General features: G+C 51.0%; 1 protein-coding gene across 4 annotated transcripts in view; it reads left to right on the top strand.

Annotated features, from left to right (window-relative positions):
* HPCAL1 (hippocalcin like 1) overlaps window positions 1-19,350 on the top strand; it is a 124,366-nt gene that overhangs the window by 83,842 nt on the left and 21,174 nt on the right. Inside the window, exon 2 of one of the 4 annotated variants that reach the window (XM_052648513.1) lies at window positions 9,862-9,947. The exons of 2 other annotated variants lie outside the window; for them this stretch is intronic. The gene's annotated coding sequence lies outside the window, so the exon portion shown is untranslated. Of the gene's footprint in view, window positions 1-9,861; window positions 9,948-14,343; window positions 14,363-19,350 lie in introns of those variants that run through there. One more of the 4 variants, XM_052648515.1, reaches the window with a different exon arrangement.

The raw sequence follows: 19,350 nt of genomic DNA, 5'->3' as shown, positions 1-19,350 counted from the left end.
TCATCAGGCCGCTTCGTTTTTTGCTTTCCCTAGCAGTTGGTGACCTGCTTACTTTCTCCGTTGCTGTCTTGTTACTGGAAAGGAAACCTTTTGGAGCTTCATCTGTGTTGTGTGTCGTGGAGGGTTTTTCCGATTGTCCTGTGGTCCTCCAGGTACCAGCACACTACAGATTGTCATCCATCGATGGCAGGTAGACGTGAGGACGGTTTTCTCTAGGGGCTTTTATAAGTTGTGCAGCTGTGAGCCTTCTTGCTTGTGTCACTGGTGGACCTATGTCCATCTTTCTGTCGGGAGTAAATCAAGGAGCTGAATTTCTGGGCCATGGAGTTTGTGTAGTCATCTTTAGTAAATATGTCATTTTTTCACAATGGTTGGAGATCGTAGGTTCCTTTTGTTTTGTGACCCCAGCTCAGGTGTCCTGGTGATGGGAGGGGACACGGGAGCTACAATAAGATGTCATGAGCGCTCCCTGGAAGCCAGGAATGCAGCAGGCGCCCAGGGACGCAGATGACCAGAGGGCTGGTGAAGGTGCTGGCCCTGGCCACGCAGGGCTCAGGGTTTAGCTCACTGCCGCCTTGGGGCCCTCTCTGGCTCTGCCCTCTTTCGTGGAGCGTTCTGGCTGTGTGGTCTGACCTGCAAGTCTCGGCTTCCGTGGTATGTTCCATGGCTTTCCCATCCCTGGGGACATCTGCAGGATACACAGCCCCTTCAGCTCAGTTTTGTTTTATTTAATATTTATTATTTGGCTGTATCAGGCCCTAATCGTGGCACGTGGATCTCTGTTGCATCATGCACGTCTCTCTAGTTGTGGCACTCAGGTTTGGTTGCCCTGCGGCATGTGGGATCTTGGTTCCTTGATCAGAGATTGAACCCCTGTCACTCGCACTGCAAGCTGGATTCTTAGCCCCTGACCAGCAGGGAAATCCCTCTAACTCAGTTATTGAATTGAGCAGTGGAGGAAAATGCCTTTGTGTTGTGCCAAATGTGTGAAAGTATTCGGCGAGCTACTACCCCGATTACCTGGGGACTGTGGTGGAATTAGTCATCCTAAAACCACAGTCACCTCAGAAATAGTCATAATCCAAAACCCATCCGTCTCTGACTCCAGACCCATTGTATTTTTCTCCCTCAGGGACTTTGCTTCCTAATTAAGTTGGATTTCAGGACATATTAAAATAATTTGTCATCTCTTGAGCACACATTCGCCCCTGGTGCAAGCAGGCAGATCAGAGTCAGCCCAGGAGACCTGGGTCTGGGCGAGAGGAGGTGTTGAGCCCTGGCAGGAGGAAGCTCGTGTAAGTGCCTTTCAAGGACTGGCCAGCAAGGATGCTGGGCACTGAGCCCTCCGGGCCTGGCCCCTAGAGGAGGAACTAGCCCCAGAAATGGCCCTAGAACCCTGGTTTGTTAGCTGGTGGTTTGCAGTCAGCGCGCTGGGGTGGTGGACTGGGTGGTTTCAGGGACTGAACTCCTTCAGCCCGGACCCGGACCCAGCGTGTATCCAGAGGGACTCCCCCTCCCCAGCCGCCCCCCAGTGCACCAGATCGCCTCCTGGAACACAAGCGATCCCTGGAGCTTGGTTTGACTGCCTATCCCCGACATCCAGCACATGACATCTGAGGGTACCCGGTTGGGCCGTGGGTTCCTCGAAAGTCGGGCCGGTGCCCCCTGCACCTAACGCACTCTGCAGGCACTCAGCAAGTGTGTGGGGTGCGTGCTGGGGGCAGGGTGGGGAGCGTGTCTCGAAGGCAGTTTTGCAGCTCAGCTGAGATCTGAGGCTGCCAGTTCTCACGGTCGGCCACGGTGACGAGCTCTGAGAGCTGTGTCCCCCGGCTGCAGAGCTGGGAGGCCCCGTGCTTTGCCCCCCTGTTTCTGTGAACCTGCTCTTTGCCCTTGTGTCTTCTGGGGTAGAGAAGTACAAGAACGCTGGCCTAGACTCCGGTTTGTTTTTTAACAACTTTACTAAGATACAATCCACATACCGCACAATTCACCCATATAAAGTATACAATGTGGTGGCTTTTAGTACATTACCAAATACATGTACAGCTGCCAGTGCAGTCAATTTTAGAATGTTCCATCACCCCCAAAAGAATGTTCCGTCACCAAGAAAGAATGTTCCATCACCCAAAAAGAATGTTCCATCATACCAAAAGGAGACCCCATCCTCTTTATTTATTTTTGTTGATTTAATTCATTCATCTCATATTTTTCTTTTAGCGAACATCAGATAATATGAACAAAGTTATATTGCTCACTATAGTTAAATTCTTTTTTTGCTTTATATAAGTTATACACATACTAAAGTGGGTAAAATTCACTAAAGTAAATTAGAATTATTCCAGAACTTTGACCTGTACTTCTGTACGTTAGGACAAAAGAAAGCTTGTCAAGTTTCCCTGGGATCAGTGTCATGCAGCAAACTGATTGACTATATGCTGCTTTTAAGTTAACATTTCCCATTTTTTAAAGACTAATATAAGGTGACAGTCAAAATAATTTTTATCTCAAGTTTGGTGAAAGAACAGAAGCTGGCCATACACATCCTGTTCATAACCATATGGGACATTTGAAAAATAAGAAATAATAAAAATAAGACTATACCTATAATCAAGAAAATTCTACTCATCCTGCTAAGAAAAAACAGCTACCAATAACTTATTTTAGAATACTTTAAATACAGATGGAATTTATAATAACTAGATATCATTGTATCTTGTTTTACTGATTCTTAATGCTTCTCTTTTAATTTTAAAGTAACAGATTACTTCAAAATAAAGCCACACTGCTTAGTATTCTACAATTTTATTCTTTTATAAATTTAAGATGCCTCAAAAAGTCCAGATCCAGGATTACAAAACAAGCAACCTTCAGGATGTATTTTGCTTGGTAGGCGGAATGGTTCTTACTCTTTGGAAGTATAACACCTTCATGCAGTACTTATTTGCTTGAGATGACCACAACCATTCCACACACTATCACCTTCTGAACTGAGATGTGATACTGATACCCTGTTCTTAATATTCTAAAACACAGCTGTTGTTGTTCAGTTGCTCAGTCGTGTCCGCCGACTCTTTGAGACCCCATGGACTGTAGTCCACCAGGCTGCTCTGTTTATGGGATTCTCTAGGCAAAAAAACTGGAGTGGGTTGTCATTTCCTCCACCACCCCAAACCTTTTCAGTTCAGTTCAGCCACTCAGTCATGTCCGACTCTTTGCAACCCCATGAACCGCAGCACGCCAGGCCTCCTTGTCCATCACCAACTCCCAGAGTTTACTCAAACTCAAGTCCATTGAGTTGGTGATGCCATCCAGCCATCTCATTCTCTGTTGCCCCCCTCTCCTCCTGCCTTCCATCTTTCCCAACATCAGGGTCTTTTCAAATGAGTCAGCTCTTCGCATCAGGTGGCCAAAATTTTGGAGTTTCAGCTTCAACATCAGTCCTTCCAATGAACACCCAGGACTGATTTCCTTTAGGATGGAGTGGTTGGATCTCCTTGCAGTCCAAGGGACTCTCAAGAGTCTTCTCCAACATCACAGTTCAAAAGCATCAATTCTTCTGTGCTTAGCTTTCTTTATAGTCCAACTCTCACATCCATACATGACTACTGGAAAAGCCATAGCCTTAACTAGACAGACCTTTGTTGACAAAGTAATGTCTTTGCTTTTTAATATGCTGTCTAGGTTGGTCATAACTTTCTTTTCAAGGAGCTAGCGTCTTTTAATTTCATGGCTGCAATCACCATCTGCAGTGATTTTGGAGCCCAAAAAATAAAGTCAGCTGCTATTTCCACTGTTTCCCTATCTATTTGCCATGAAGTGATGGGACCAGATGCCATGATCTTAGCTTTCTGAATGTTGAGCTTTAAGCCAACTTTTTACTCTCCTCTTTCACTTTCATCAAGAGGCTCTTTAGTTCTTCACTTTCTGCCATAAGGGTGGTGTCATCTGCATATCTGAGGTGATTGATATTTCTCCAGGCAATCTTGATTCCAGCTTGTGCTTCCTCTAGCCCAATATTTCTCATGATGTACTCTGTATGTAAGTTAAATATGCGGGGTGACAATATACAGCCTTGACGTACTCCTTTTCCTGTTTGGAACCAGTCTGTTGTTCCATGTCCACTTCTAACTGTTGCTTCCTGACCTCTATACAGGTTTCTCAAGAGGCAGTTCAGGTGGTCTGGTATTCCCATCTCTTTCAGAATTTTCCACAGTTTATTGTGATCCACAGTCAAAGGCTTTGGCATAGTCAATAAAGCAGAAATAGATGTTTTTCTGGAACTCTCTTGCTTTGTTGATGATCCAGTGAATGTTGGCAATTTGATCTCTGGTTCCTCTGCCTTTTCTAAAACCAGCTTGAACATCTGCAAGTTCACGGTTCACGTATTGTTGAAGCCTGGCTTGGAGAATTTTGAGCATTACTTTACTAGCGTGTGAGATGAGTGCAATTGTACAATAGTTTGAGCATTCTTTGGCATTGCCTTTCTTTGGAATTGGAATGAGAACTGAACTTTTCCAGTCCTGTGGCCACTGCTGAGTTTCCAAATTTGCTGGCATATTGAGTGCAGCACTTTCACAGCATCATCTTTTAGGATTTGAAATAGCTCAACTGGAATTCCATCACCTCCACTAGCTTTGTTCGTAGTGATACATAAGGCCCACTTAACTTCACATTCCAGGATGTCTGGCTCTAGGTGAGTGACCACACCATTATGATTATCTGGGTCATGAAGATCTTTTTTGTATATATAGGTTATACACATACTAAAGTGGGTACAATTTTGGCTACCACCTTTAGCTACCACGTCTCATTCCCCTCTCCACCTTTCCCCAGCCCTAAGAAATCGTTAATTTACTTTCTGTCTCTATAGATTTCCTATTCTGGACATTTTCTATAACAGAATCATACAACATTTGTCCTTTTGTGCTAGTTTCACTTAGCATAATGTTTTCAAGGTTTATCCATATTGTAGCACATGTCAGTACTTCTTTTCATGGCTAAATGATATTACACTGTATGAAAATACCACATTTCATTTATCCATTCATATAGTAATGAACGTTTGGGTTGTTTAATAATGCTGCTATGAGCAAGTTTTTTTATGGACGTTTGTTTTCATTTCTCTTGGGTGTATTCCTCGGAGTGGAGTTTCTGGGTTATATGATAACCGTATGTTCACTCATTTGAGAAACTGCTAGACTGCTTTCCAAAGTGGCTGCATCATCTACATCACCAACAGCAGTGGGATCCAATTTCTCCAGATCCTCACCAACACTTGCGTTGATCTGACGTTTTCTTTTCCAAAAATTTTAGTGGGTGTGAAATGATATCTCATTGTGCTTTTGATTTGCATTCCTCTAATAACTAATGATGTTGAGCATCTTTTCTTTCATTAAAAAAAATGTATTTGATTCTGGCTGTGTTGGGTCTTTGTTGCTGCACGCGCTTGTCCCTAGTTCCAACGAGCGGGGGCTCCTCTCTGGTCGTGGTGCTCAGGCTTCTCGCTGCGGTGGCTTCTCTTGTCGTGAGGTTCAGGCACCAGGGCTCACGGGCTTCAGTAGATGGGCTCCTGGACTCTAGAGCACAGGCTCAGTAGTTGGGAGGCACAGGCTTAGTTGCACCACAGCCTGTGGAGTCTTCCTGGATCAGGAATCGAACTCACGTCTCCTACATTGCAAGGCGGATTCTCAATCACTGGACCACCAGGAAAGCCCCTGTAGTAAGTTTTTAAATTGAGAGCTGTGAGTTCTACTTTTTTTTTTTTCCAGAACTGTTTCAGCTGTTCTATGTCCTTTGAAGTTCCATATGAATTTTAGAATCAGCCAAATACAAAGTAGTAAGCTGGCATTCTGAGGGGGAACCTGGAGGTTAGTGTGGGGGGTATTGTCATCTTAACAGTGTTAAGTCTTCTGATCTATGAACATGGGATATTTTCCCACTTATTTAGATCTTCTTTCATTTTTTTCAACAATGTTTATAGTGTTCAGAATATATTTTGCATTTTTTTGTTAAATTTATTTTATAAATTTTAAAATAATTTTTGATGCTATTGCTTAGAACTGTTTTCATAATGAAATTTGTTAATTTCATTTTGGATTTTTAATTGCCTGTATATAGAAATACACTTAGTTTTTGTATGTTGATCATGTATCCAGCAACCTTCCTTAAATTATGTCATTGGTTCTATTACATTTTTTTAGTGGATTCTGTAGGATTTTCTATATAAAAGATCATGTCATCTGCAAATAGAGATAGTTTTACTTCTTTTCTAATTCAGATACCTTGTATTTTTTTCTTGCCTAGTTGCCCTGGTTAGAACCTCTAGTATAATGTTGAATTGAAGTGACAGGAGTGGGCATCCTTTTCTCATTCCTAATCTAAGGGAAAAAGCATCTGGCATTTTTACCATTAAGTGTGATGTTGGCTGTGATTTTTTTACAAATATCCTCTGTCAGACTGAGGAAGTTTCCTTCTGTTCTTAGTTTTAGTGTTTTTTATCATGGAAGGATGTTGGATTTTGTCAAGTGCTTTTTCTGCATCTGTTGAGATTAGCATGTGACTTTTGCTTTTTATTTTACTGTATGGTATACTACATTAATTGTTTTCAGATGGTAACTATCCTTGCATTCCTGAGATAAATCCCATTTGGTATGATGTATAACTTTTTTATTCTTTATGTTACTGGATTTGCTATGCTGGGTTTGTTGTTGTTGTTGTTGTTTGAGGGCTTGTTTGTTTTTCTTTTCATCCTTGTCCATTAGGGACATTGGTCTGTAGCTTTCTTCTCTTGTGGAGACTTTGTCTGGTTTCGCTATCAAGGTAGTACTAGCCTCATAGAACCAGTTGGGAAGTGTTCCCTCCTCCTCTGCTTTTTGGAAGAGTTTGTGAAGAACTGTTATTAATTCTTTAAATGTTTATAGAACTCAGCCGTGAAACCATCTGGGCCTGGTGGGGACTTTGCTTTGTGAGTAGTTTTTTGATTACTAATTCAGGCTCTTGCCTCGTTATAGGTATGCAGACATGTTTCTTCTTGAGTCAGTTTCAGTAGTTTGTGTCTTTCACGTTGGCTTCGATTCTTACCAGAATGTTTTCAAGGCTTCTCTGCTCTTTTAGTCATTGTTGACATTTATTGCATCTCCTATGAACAAGTATTTTGTATGTGTGTGCATTTGCTCACGGAATCTTTTAAGAGGTTGATGAACTAGGTAGGATTATCATCATCTCCATTTTACATCCTGGAAGACTGAGGCAGAGAGAAGGTAGATAATGGGTCACACAACTAGGAAATAGTAGAGCTAGGATTTGAGCCCAAGCAGCCCAGCTACGGAGCCCTCTCTGCTCTCCCAGGGCCTTGCTCTGTGCTAGCAGCTGGGAATACCAAAATGAGTCAAAGCTGGTCACGGCCTAAGTCATCCCCCCACCCCGCCCAGAGACCCCAGACCTAGGAGAAGGAGGTGCCTTGGACATAAAGTGAACAAAAGGCTGGGAGGTCAGGATGGGCCCCGGGAGAAAGGGACCCAGGTGAAGCAGGCCTTGAAGGAGGGTCCAATGCAGGGGGTGTGTGTGCGTGAGTCAGGAGTGTGCTCCCTCCCCAGGCTTTCGTCTTCTACCTCTCCTCTCTCCCAAGTGCTCAGAGAAAGGAAAGGGCGTCATAGCCTTTGGATGCTGATGCCCCGCCTGGCAGGAGTTTGGAGCACTAGGCTCGAGCCCAGGAGGTCTGTTTGAATCACCCAGGCATCCACAGTTTGTTCTCCTAGAGAGGAAGTGGCATGACCATTTGTAAGACAATTGAGAGACAGAAATCAGGAGCAACCAGACATAACTCAACGTAATTATTTCTGCATAATGACTTCTGCTCCTTGATTCCGTCTCCAGCGATGACTGTCATCTGTATCTGTCACAGGAAAGCTGGTGGCCGGGGAGCCCCTGTGGCTTAGCTGATAGAGCCAGGAGGAAATTTGCAATTCGAGTTAATGGAGTGTTCCCAAGCAGACTGGGAGCCAGAAGCTTCTGGAAGGATGGCTCCTCTTGCTGGGAAACCTGGGATCAGAGCTGGCCCAGCCTCCCCAAGGGATCCGGCCCGTCGACCGTGTCACAGCTAGGGACACTGAGGATGGCGGGGGTCACAGTGCCCACCTCAGTCACGGGGCCTCCCGGCACAGAGGAGCACCTCTGCTGTCCTCACTCCACAGAGCTCTTCCTGGGAGAGCTGGGGCGTGTCTGGTGAGACAAGACGGTGTCCACCTGAACTAGGAATGCTGTCACCGTCCCTGAGCTGATCCTTGAGCTTGATGTTCATGCAGGTCTGTCCCCCAGAGGCTAAAAAATGGTGGGGCCTTTGTGCAGACGACCTGCAGCTGGGGGAGGCCCCCCTGTGACATTAATTGTGCAGAGTGGCTGGAGGGCACCAGCCCCACCACCACCACCTGCAAGAGGACCACAGGCCTGGGGCACACATGATCCAGCTCTGGAAAAGCAAAAGCCCCCTAACCTGAGGGGGTTCTTGCCTGCGGCATTCCCACGCCTCCTATAAGCTCCTGTAATTGATGAGGGCATCTGGAAAGAGCAGAGGTAGGTTCAGGGGTGTACATTTTGGGCACCCCACTTGGCCACGTGTAACCTTGACATGCGTCCCCAAATCTGTTTGCTCCTCTGTAAACTGGGGGGTTAGAATGCACCCTCCTCGCCAGGGCCGATAGGAGGTCAAGAAGATAAAATGACCACCAGACACATTGCTTCTAGCACATTCTGCCGTTGATTCCAACTTACTGGTTTTCACCAGGGTGACCTTGTGGAGGGCCCTTGACCCTGTCCAGGCTTTCATTTCCCTGAGTGTCCAAGCAGGGCTCCAGAGTCATGAGATGACTTAGCTGAGATCATTGACGTGAACTCACCTATAGAGAAATAGGGGACGAGGTGAGCAGAGGGGGATTTTAGGGCAGGGAAGCTGCCTCGTATGATATTAATATTATAATGTTGATGGTGAAGGACAGGGGAGCCTGGCGTGCTGCTGTCCATGGCGTTGCAAAGAGTCAGATGTGACTGAGCAACCGAACAACAGGATACGTTTGTTCAAACCCACAGAATGTATAACACCAAGAACGAGCTCCTGTGAGCTGTGGCTTGGGGGCAATGACATGTATTTGTGTAGGTCCACCAGTTGTAACATAGGTATCCCAGTCTGCAGGGGGAGGACGGTGAACATGAGGAGGGCCGTGTCTGGGGACAAGGGGTAAGTGGGAACACTGTATTTTCTGCTCTGTTTTGCTGAGAATGAAAAAACTGCTCTAAAAAATAAAGTCTATTAAGAGTGTTACATGTAGGTATATACAGGTGTATATGTGTATACGTAAAGTACGTCAGTAACCTCCAGTGAGCATTTCTGGTGGGAGATGCATGGTGTTTGCACCCAGGTCTTGAATCCAGCAGTGAGTGTCAGTGATGTAGCGGGCATATGAAGCCCTGTATTGCCGAAGCAGGGTAGAATTCTGCCTGAGCACAAATGCACTGTGCTTTCAGTCATGTCCATTGGATGCATTTGGGGGCACTCATTTCTCAAACAGAGGTTATTTATTGAGCGCCTGCAGCATGCAAGCTCTGAGCCAGGCACCGGCTGCCCAGAAATGAAGGCACAGACTCTCCGCCCTTGTGGAGCTCACAGTCAGTTCGGGAGAGATGCAGCCCTCATTCTGCAGGGGTAAGGAGAGCCCTGCCAGCCCCCAAGGAGGAAGAGAACCTTGTATTATGGGAGGATCATGGGGAAATGTGTGTAGATTGTATGGAAGCGACTGGCGAGGAAGTCAGTGGGCTCTGGGTCTGGGTGGCCCCGCCGCACGTGACCGGTCTGTCCTCTCTTCCGGGGCATGGTCTAGCAGCCTGGGCCAGGACGTGGAAGCGGCCTCCGAGGTTCTGACCCCTGCTTTCTCTCCACCTCTGCTTGGCCTTTGGTAAGTGCTCCGGTGCAGGGGAGAGGCAGGTGAGATGGGGTGAGGACGGGGCTCTGAGGGGCCTCTACCTCTCTGTGGGGTCCTGTCCACGTGCCGGCATGTGGGGACTTGACCCAGTCAGCGGAAAGAATGGGTAAGGCTTTAGGGGGGCAGTCTGCCCAGCACCCCCATGATGGCGCAGTCTGACCCCACATCCCGTGGGTGGGGCCTTCCTGCCTCTCTTGCTTGGACACCAGGGTGTGGACTTCCTGAGGGAGGGGCGTTTCTGCTGCTGCCCTGCCTTTCCTTCTCTCACTTTGCCCGCTCACGCAGTGAAAGCACTCGCCGGTGTGGGCCAAGAGACCCAGGGTGAGGGTCTGGGGACAGACTTCAGAGTGGGTCTCTGGGCTTTTCTCCGCAAAGAAAGCAGACACAGCTCCATGTGGAAGCAGACACGGCCGCTTTCATTGGTCTGATCTTTCACCAGCCCTGTCGGAGCTGGGAAATGGGGAGGGGCAGGAGCTGGCTCTGGCTACCTGGATATCACTTGTGTACAGAGGCCCAGCTGGAGGCTGGTAGGTGGGCACAGGGGCACAAGGGGCGGTGCCTGGCCAGGTTGGGTCCTCCTGAGGCTAGTAGCTGAGTGTCAGGAGCTGGAGCAGGTGGAGGGGTCCAAAGAGGGCAGAGGAGGTGGTCCCTGGTGTCTCCTTCCATCCCAAGGCCCCCTAGGTGTTTCATTTCTCACCCAGCAAAGACTCAGTAACCCTTACCCCCCACCCCCGAGGATCAGAAACTCTGGGAGGCAGGTGGCACCTCTAACAACGAATGTCCTTGGTCGGGATGTCCTGGACCAAGATGAGAAGTGGTAGGACCCCTTCTCTCTGCCATCCCTTTGGTGATGGACAGGAGGGCCTGTCCCCCTAATCCTCCATCTCTGTTTACCTGCTGTAGGCACCTGAGTGCTAAGGCTGCGGGTCCCAGCCTCCTGCCAGCAATCACTCATTCATCCCCTCAACAAAGTATGTACTGATCACTCACACTAGAGCTTCCAGGCTTTGGGCTTCCAGTGGAGAACTGACTTGAATAAAACCTGGCCCCAGGGACTCCATATTCAGGGAAGAGAGAGAGAATTCAGTAAAATACAGAGAAAAAAATGAAGTAGGAAAGGGGATAAGAATGTGTATTGGGGTGACAGCTTTGGACAGAGGAGTTAGAGAAGGCCTCACTGAGAAGTGCCCTGAGCCTAGAGATGCAGTGGAGGCAAGGGAGCAGTTTGGTATCAGAGGAAGAGTCAGTGCAAAGGGCCTGTGGCAGTAGCACATCTGAGGGATTCCGGGGCAGCAAAGAGATCCATGTCACTGGAGGGGATGCACAAGGGCAGGGAGAGGGGATGGGCCAGACAGCTGCTGGGGGTGTAGCTCATGCGTGAGGAGTGGGACACTCACAACACGAGCCCAACAAGGAGAAGCATCTCGGTGCAGTCGAGACCACCCTACATGGGGAGCCCTTCGCTCACTTCACACATAATTGTTGCTCACAGAGACTTAAGCACTGCTCTAAAGATGCTGGATGAACAGGGGAATGGAGACAGGGCTTCTGTAGGACAAAAGGCCAGAAGAGCAAGGCCACAAGCTGACTCTGAATGCGGTCCACCTGGCTGTCCCGACGTGGCCTCAGAGTGAAAACTGCGGTGGCTTCGAGGCAGGGCACCCGGAAAGGGAAATCCTTCCTAGGTTGTACGTTGAGGGTTATTTTTAGAGTGACCAGCAGTGACTTTGCAATATCACTTCCTGTGGGTGTCCCCTCCAACCCTCAACCACAGGGACGGGCCCTGCATGACAGGCCTTGTGGGCAGATGCGTGCTCACATGCATGTACACACACATGCACACACAGTGGTGCACACAGGCTGGCATTCTCATCCACTGCACAGTCAGTGGAGGGATGGGGACCACGTCCTGGCCCGCCTGCAGGATGGCGAGCCCCAGGTCAGCGACTCGCTGTCTTCAACATCCCTGAGCTTCTGCTCTGGGTGGGGTTCTGCACGAGATGGCTGCATGCATGCCGAGAGTGGGAGGCCTGGCCCGGGGCTCACACCTGCTCAGGAAGGAGAAAGGCAGGAGTCAAAGGAAGGGCACCTGCCGGTCTGTCTTTGCTCAGCTCCCAAGGGGTGAGACAGGGAGAGAGGTTCCATAATGCACAGACGAATGATGAAGTGATGTCCCCAGGGTCTCGCTGACTGCTGGCCCCTGGCCAGGCCCCTGAGCCAGGTCTGAGCCCACAGGTCATCCGCCTCTCCCATCGGGCCCACACTTATCCTTCTCCCTTCACATCCAGCCCAGGCCCAGGCCCAGGCCCATGGCCACGATTTCTGGGACAGCCTGCATTTCACATTTTCTGTCCTGTGGACCCCTCAAATTTCCTTGGGCTGGTCAGACCCCAGGGGCACGTTGGTCACTTAGCAACACCCATGTCACAGGGTGGCTATTCTGAGGACCTCAGAGGATCTCCAGGAAACTGGCTCCTTCACGGATGTCACAGAATATCGGGGTCAGAGGGGCACTGATGGGCAATGTGGAGACCTTAAGGGGCCAGGAAGATGGGCTCTTGGGCACGCTGAACAGCACACCAAGGCCGCAGATGCATTGAACTTGTAAGCCTGCAGAGGATCTGGGGCTGCCTGCCAGGGGCTCCCTTGCCCTCGTTGCCTCCTTTTTCACCCTCTTTCCTCGCTTCCTCTCACTAGCTACACCGCTGCCCTGTGCTTTAGATGTTGTGCTAATCGGCCGTGGGATTACTGCTAGCCACACCCTGAGAAACTGAAACTCAGTTCTATGTCTTTGGGGAAGAGAATCGGGGAATGACCTGAGCTACAAGCCTGGAATGCTGCCTTCCTTCCCTCCCCTTTCTGTCCCCACCACACCAGCACCACGCTTGACTCAGAGTACAGACTAACTCAGGGTAAGGAAGAAAAGAGGGATTCACACCTTCCTTCCTTCCCAGCTGGGGCACCTTGTACATTTCTGTATCCCCAGCTCCTCACCAACACCTCACCAGGGGCTTCCCAGGTGATGCTAAGTGGTAAAGAACCCACTTGCCAATGCAGGGGACATAGGAGACGAGAGTTCAATTCCTAGGTTGGGAAGATCCCCTGGAGGAGGGCATGGCATCCCACTCCAATATTCTTGCCTGGACAATCCCAGGGACAGAGGAGCCTGGTATCCATAGGGTCACACAGAGTCAGACACAGCTCACAACCTGTCACGCACACACCTCTTCACCATGATCCCCACTCAGTAGGTGCTCTGTTAATGTGTGCTGACCGACACCTTCTGTGCGAGTTTGTGCTTTGGTGCCAGCTCTCCCTGCAGAAACTTTGGCTTCTGGTGCTGTGATTTAAAGAATAAAAATGGCAAAGGGCAGTGTTTAGGAGCTGTCTTCATTCGGATTATAAATACACTCTCTGATGACAACTCAAGACTGTAGCCCTGGGGCCACTAAGAGGCAGCTGGCATGACACCGTTGGTGCGCCCAGCGTCTTGGCCAGGCTGATGCCACTTTTCGGGAGAATGACTTAGTGTTTTTTATTTCTCTCCAAAGACATTAAACATGAATCAAATAGCAGATGAGATGATTCACTGGAAGTTTTCTTCCAAGTTTCAAAACACACACACACACAAAACGGGATTGGTGTGCTGAACCATATGTAAGTGAAGCCAGACGGCACTGGGCTGGAGCCCTGCCTCCAGGGGCTCTGCTGTGGGCAGCACCTCGCAGAGGGGGACCTCGCCCTGAGGTCGAAGCCCTGTGTCAACCATCACAAAACCCCAGAAGGCCACGGGTGTCTCAAAAACCCCTCAAGTCTAATGTTCATCATGACATTGCTTCCATTTCTACCCAAGATATCTTAGAATGTGACCAAACCTCATTCATCTGGGGCACAGGAATTCACAATTTGGAAAGGGTTCGTTTGGGGCCCATGGGTTGAGAATTGAGTCATCGCTCAGGTGGGAACCTGGCAGAAATGAGCCTTCTCCCACCTGCAGGGAGAAAAGCGAATGCATCTGCCAACCAGGATCCTGGGGAAAGGGAGACACACTGTCGCCGGGTGGGTGAACGTCTCTGGTGCTGTCCAGGCTCCCACTGGCAGTAGATTCCAGGACATTTTTGAGGGTGGAACGTACCTCGGGGGCCACGTTGTCCAAACTCATATTTTTCAGATGAGGAAAGTAAAGCTGTGAGGCACGTGACTTGCCCAAGATTGCCCAGGCATCCCGACCCCACCCCCGGGGGCGGGGGTGGCGGGGGAAGGGCAGCGGTGCTGGTAACATCTGATTCCCGTCTGCTCACTGAGAACACCCTTCACCTCCCTCAGGGCTCTCCCACATTCCCGCCTTTACCATCTGCCTGAGAAAGAATGCAGAGGCAGTTGTTCAGGTATTTTTTGACTCAGACTTTACCAATTTGAAGGACTTCCCTAGGGGCTCAGATGGTAACGTGTCTGTCTACAATGCTGGAGACCTGGGTTCGATGCCTGGGTCGGGAAGATCCCCTGGAGATGGCAACCCACTCCAGTACTCTTGCTTGGAAAATCCTGTGGACGGAGGAGCCTGGTGGGCTACAGTCCACAGGGTCGGACACGACTGAGCGGCTTCACTCTTACTTTCACTTTACCAGCGTGAATTGCCCTTCGGGTCATTAGTCCGAATTCCGACTTCTCGGGGTTGATGGTATCTTTTCTTCTCTCCCCAGCTGCCCCTCCTGCCCGCACCCTGCATTTGTTAATCTATCCGTTCTTCTTCATTCCCCTCCACTGCTCTGCATTGCCCCACGCTGTTCTGTACTCAGTACTGTGCTCAGTACTGATGTGTTAGGCTGCTTGTTGCCCAGGAAGGTGCCTGGCGAGGTAACAGGCCCAGCTGTGGAGCAGGGCTGGGGCGTTTGCTGGTGGTCTCCCCAGAAGCTCGGGCCAAGAGCTGCTGAAGTCACAGTGCTGCCCCCGGCTCCCTGCACGCCTCGCCCAGATGAGGCCCCGCCCGCCTCCCGGCCGTATGCCTCCAGCCACACCACACAGTTCCACACACTTGTGTCTCCCCGCACGCCGACACCCTCTGGCATGTCGCCCCAGCCCTCCTCTACTGCAGGGACCCACCCGCAGCCGAGCTCGGCTCCCGCGTGGCTCACGAGTCACACCTTCGGGTCCTGGTGCATAAAGTGTGTGCTAGCCTAGGACGCGTTTGAAGTAGCTGTGGCGGGAATGAAGGAATTGAAAGCGTGGCCCACACTGGTTTCTCCGAGATAACTGAATTCCCAGGGTGAAATCCTAGTCGTTGCATACACCGTTGTGTTGGAAAGGCCTTCTCTCCCGAGAGCACCACCTCCCCCCCCACCAGACCTGGTTTCTCTCCCACTGGAGCCAGAGAACAGACTGAGGCTTCCAGGCAGCGCATGGTGGGGCCGCAGCAGTGTGGAGGAAAGGGGCATGCCGAGTGTGTGTGTGTGTGCGTGCTGTATGTGTATGGTGTGGGGGGGTTGTGTGTGAAATGTGTGTGGGGTGGGCAATACAGTGTGTGTGTGTCTGTGTGGTATATGTGTATGGTGTGTGGGGGAGTATTGTGTGGGGGATGTCTGTGTGATGTGTGTGCTGTGTGCAGTATGATGTGTGTGTATGTGTATGGTGTGGGGGTGTGTTGTGTGGGGGTGTGTGTGACATGTGTGCTGTGTCCAGTAGGATATGTGTGTGTGTGGTGTATGTGTATGGTGTGGGGTGGTATGGTGTGTGGGGGGTGTGTGTGACGTGTGTGGTGTGTGCAGTAGGATGTGTGTGTTTTGTGTGTGGTGTATGTGTATGGTGTAGGGTGGTATTGTGTGTCTGCGGGGGGTGACATGTGTAGCATGTTCAGTAGGGTGTGTGTGTGTGTGTGTGAGTGGTGTATGTGTATAGTGTGGGGTGGTATTGTGTGTGGGGGTGTGTGTGACGTGTGTGGTGTGTGCAGTAGGATGTGTGTGTTTTGTGTGTGGTGTATGTGTATGGTGTAGGGTGGTATTGTGTGTCTGCGGGGGGTGACATGTGTAGCATGTTCAGTAGGGTGTGTGTGTGTGTGTGAGTGGTGTATGTGTATAGTGTGGGGTGGTATTGTGTGTGGGGGTGTGTGTGACGTGTGTGGTGTGTGCAGTAGGGTGTGTGTGTTTTGTGTGTGGTGTATATGTATGGTATCGGGTGGTATCATGTGGGATGTGTGTGTGACATGTGGGGTGTGTGTGTGACATGTGGTGTTTGCAGTAGGGTGTGTGTGAGGGGCTGTGTGTGTGTGGTGGTATTGTGTGTGTGTGTGGTGTATGTGTATGGTGTGGGGTGGTACTGTGTGTGTGTGTGGCGGGTGACGTGTGGCATGTCCAGTAGGGTATGTGTGTGTGTGTGAGTGGTGCGTGTGTATGGTGTGGGGTGGTATTGTGTGTGGGGGGTGTGGTGTGTCCAGTAGGGTGTGTGTGTGTGTGTGTGTGTGTTTGTGCGTGAGTGGTATATGTATATGGTGTGGGGTGGTATTGTGTGTGGGGCAGTGTGTGTGACGTGTGTGGTATGTGCAGTAGGGTGTGGGGGGGCTGTGTGTGTGCAGTGGTATTGTGTGGGGAGGTGTGGTGTATGTGTATGGTGTGGGGTGATATTGTGTGTGGGGGGGTGTGTGTGACGTGCGTGGTGTGTGCAGTAGGGTGTGGGGGGGCTGTGTGTGTGTAGTGGTATTGTGTGGGGAGGTGTAGTGTATGTGTATGGTGTGGAGTGGTATTGTGTGTGGGGGGGTGTGTGTGACGTGCGTGGTGTGTGCAGTAGGGTGTGGGGGGGGCTGTGTGTGTGTAGTGGTATTGTGTGGGGAGGTATGGTGTATGTGTATGGTGTGGGGTGGTATTGTGTGTAAGGGGGTGTGTGTGACGTGTGCGGTGTGTGCAGTAGGGTGTGTGCGTGCACAGGTGTGTCCCAGGCCCACCCTGTCCACACAGATCTGAGCGGCCAGCCCCCGGGAACGCTGGGATTGCTCTGGGCTGGTCTTCAGTTCCTGGGAAGCTCCCTGTCCTTCAGGAGCCTGTCCTGAGTGTCCACAGGACCCTCGAGCCGGTTTAAGTGGACCTGAACCAGCTAGAAGCCACAGGAGACACCGTGCGGTTGGACAGGCCCCTCTCTCCTGCGGATGGGCCTTTGTGGCATCCGCTGTCGTGCTGAGGGCTTCCCAGGTGGCGCTAGCGGTAGAAAACCCACTTGCTAATGCAGGAGAGACGCGAGTTCGATCCCTGGGTCGGGAAGGTCCCCTGGAGGAGGGCATGGCCACCCACTCCAGTATTCTGGCCTGGAGAATCCCATGGACAGAGAAGCCTGGGCGCTACAGTCCCTGGGGTCGCAGAGTCAGACACGACTGAAGTGACTGAGTGGGTGTGCACTGTTGTGCTGATCCTGGGGACCTTTGACAAGAGCCCAATTTGCCCCGGCAGTGTGAGCCAGGGGTTTGCGCTGTTGCAGGGCTGGGTTCTCCTGTCCTCTTCCCTCATTTTCTTCTTGAGGAACAGGAGTTGGACTTTCACTGGCCCCTGCTGCATGTATTGAGCCCCCAGGACCCCAGCCCCTCTGCCCACCCTTGTGTGCACTGAGCATGCAAGGTAGGGGGTCTGCTGGAAAGTGTGGACCCACCTCCGAGCCTGGCTCTGTCCGATACTGTGATTAAGCTCATCAAGCACTTTGCGCGTTTCTTTTATCATAAAAGGTGAGATAGAACTTCCATATATTTGATGCTTCCTATTTGTCAAAGCACTTTCACAGCCTTCAGTTCCCTTTATCCTCACCACCATGCTGTGAAATCAACAGGCTGGGACCGTTCTTCCCATTTACAGCCAAGGAAACTGAGGCCCAGAAATGCTAAGAGACAGCCAAGACCAGAAGACTAGAGAGGGGGTCCTGGGAAGAGACTCAGGCTGGCCATTTACGGCCCAGCGAGGGGGCGTCCCTTCTGTACACAGTTCCCATCCTTACTCAGCTCCCCAAAACTGACAGTGGTCCCATTTAACAGAGGAGCAAACAGAGGCTTTGTCTGGAGCCTTGAGACAGGGGACTGCCTGATTCCAGGACCCAGTCCAGCGCGTTCCCTGAGAGCTGCCAGTCATCAAGGCTGCGGGGTGTGGGCCCGCTGGCCGGGACGCTTGCTTCCTCTCCCACAGGGAGGACGTTGCCTTGCGGGAGGACTGCAGCTCACGTCCGGCTCGGAGCACTGGAGTAGAATGGGAGACTCACTCTGCGCCTGCCTGCAGGTCTTTCCCACGCGGGCTTGGTTTACATGAGTCACTGCATAGCCGGCCAGGCCCAGGCCCCTGGGAGGAATTTACTCCACGATGTGCACGCGCTGGGGGCCCAAACCCCCATGTGTAATAAGCCAACGAGGATGAGGGCGCCCCCCCAACCGCGAACTCTGTCCCTGGGGGCTGACCGAAGAGGGAGCAGATCTATCAAGGGGCCGAAGTCTCAGACAGGCTCCTGCCTCCAGCCAGTGGTGTCCAGTCTGCTGTGGCCTCTTAGGTTTCCTTCAAAAGAGCGTTAGTTTGCGGCCGGCTCTGGGTCCCTGAGAAGGAGATGCCCTGTGATTCACAACATTTGTTTGTTTCAACTTCAGAGCTTTTGTTGTTGGATTGAGCAGGGGCAGAGCCCTGCGTCCCGGGCTAGATTCATTCTGAGCGTTTGCAGGGGGCATGGGCATTTGCTGGGGAGGGTTGGGGGGGCATTACCAGCACCCCCTTGCAGCCCTCTTCTGTTGCTCCCTATGACCCCCTCCTCTGCCGTCCGCACAGCGTTCCTGGCATGCTGTAGTCAGGCTCACCACTCCTGTCCGGGTCTCGGTGGTGTGGGGTGGGTTCTCTCCCGGCCCCCTCGCCCTGGCAAACCCTGTTCCCTTTGTCCGCCCACCTGGAGCATTCCTGGTCCCTTGTAAGCAAGTCTCTTACCCTTGTTGTGAGTGTGCTAGAGGGCACAGGGGGCACCTAGGGAGGGGCCCTGTGTCTCATTCATCCGGGCATTTCCACGCCTGACACAGAAGGGGCCTCAGGAATGTGGGCCAAAGGGAACAGATTTCCTCCGCACACCAGCCTGGCGCTCAGGGATGTGCTCCCCCTAAGCCTCACAGTTGCCTTCAAATGAGGCTTCAGCTGGGGCAGAGGAACTTCGGGGACTTTGGCCCGGGCTGTGGGGACTCTGCACGTTGACCCCCACCAGGCTCGCTCAGGCCTGCCCCCACCAGGCTGCTGGCTGTGCCCCTGGCTGGGCTTCCAGCTCCCTCTGCTGACACGTGGGCCTCACCTCGGGCTGGACGCATAGCGGGGACCATGGCCTTAAGGAAAATCACGGGGTCTTGGTTTTGGTCCTACCTCGAGCCCTTTTCCTGTGCGTCAGC

Source organism: Budorcas taxicolor, chromosome 11, assembly GCF_023091745.1.
Source record: "Budorcas taxicolor isolate Tak-1 chromosome 11, Takin1.1, whole genome shotgun sequence".
Taxonomy (NCBI): Eukaryota; Metazoa; Chordata; class Mammalia; order Artiodactyla; family Bovidae; genus Budorcas; species Budorcas taxicolor.
This window is presented reverse-complemented; position numbering and strand designations above follow the sequence as displayed.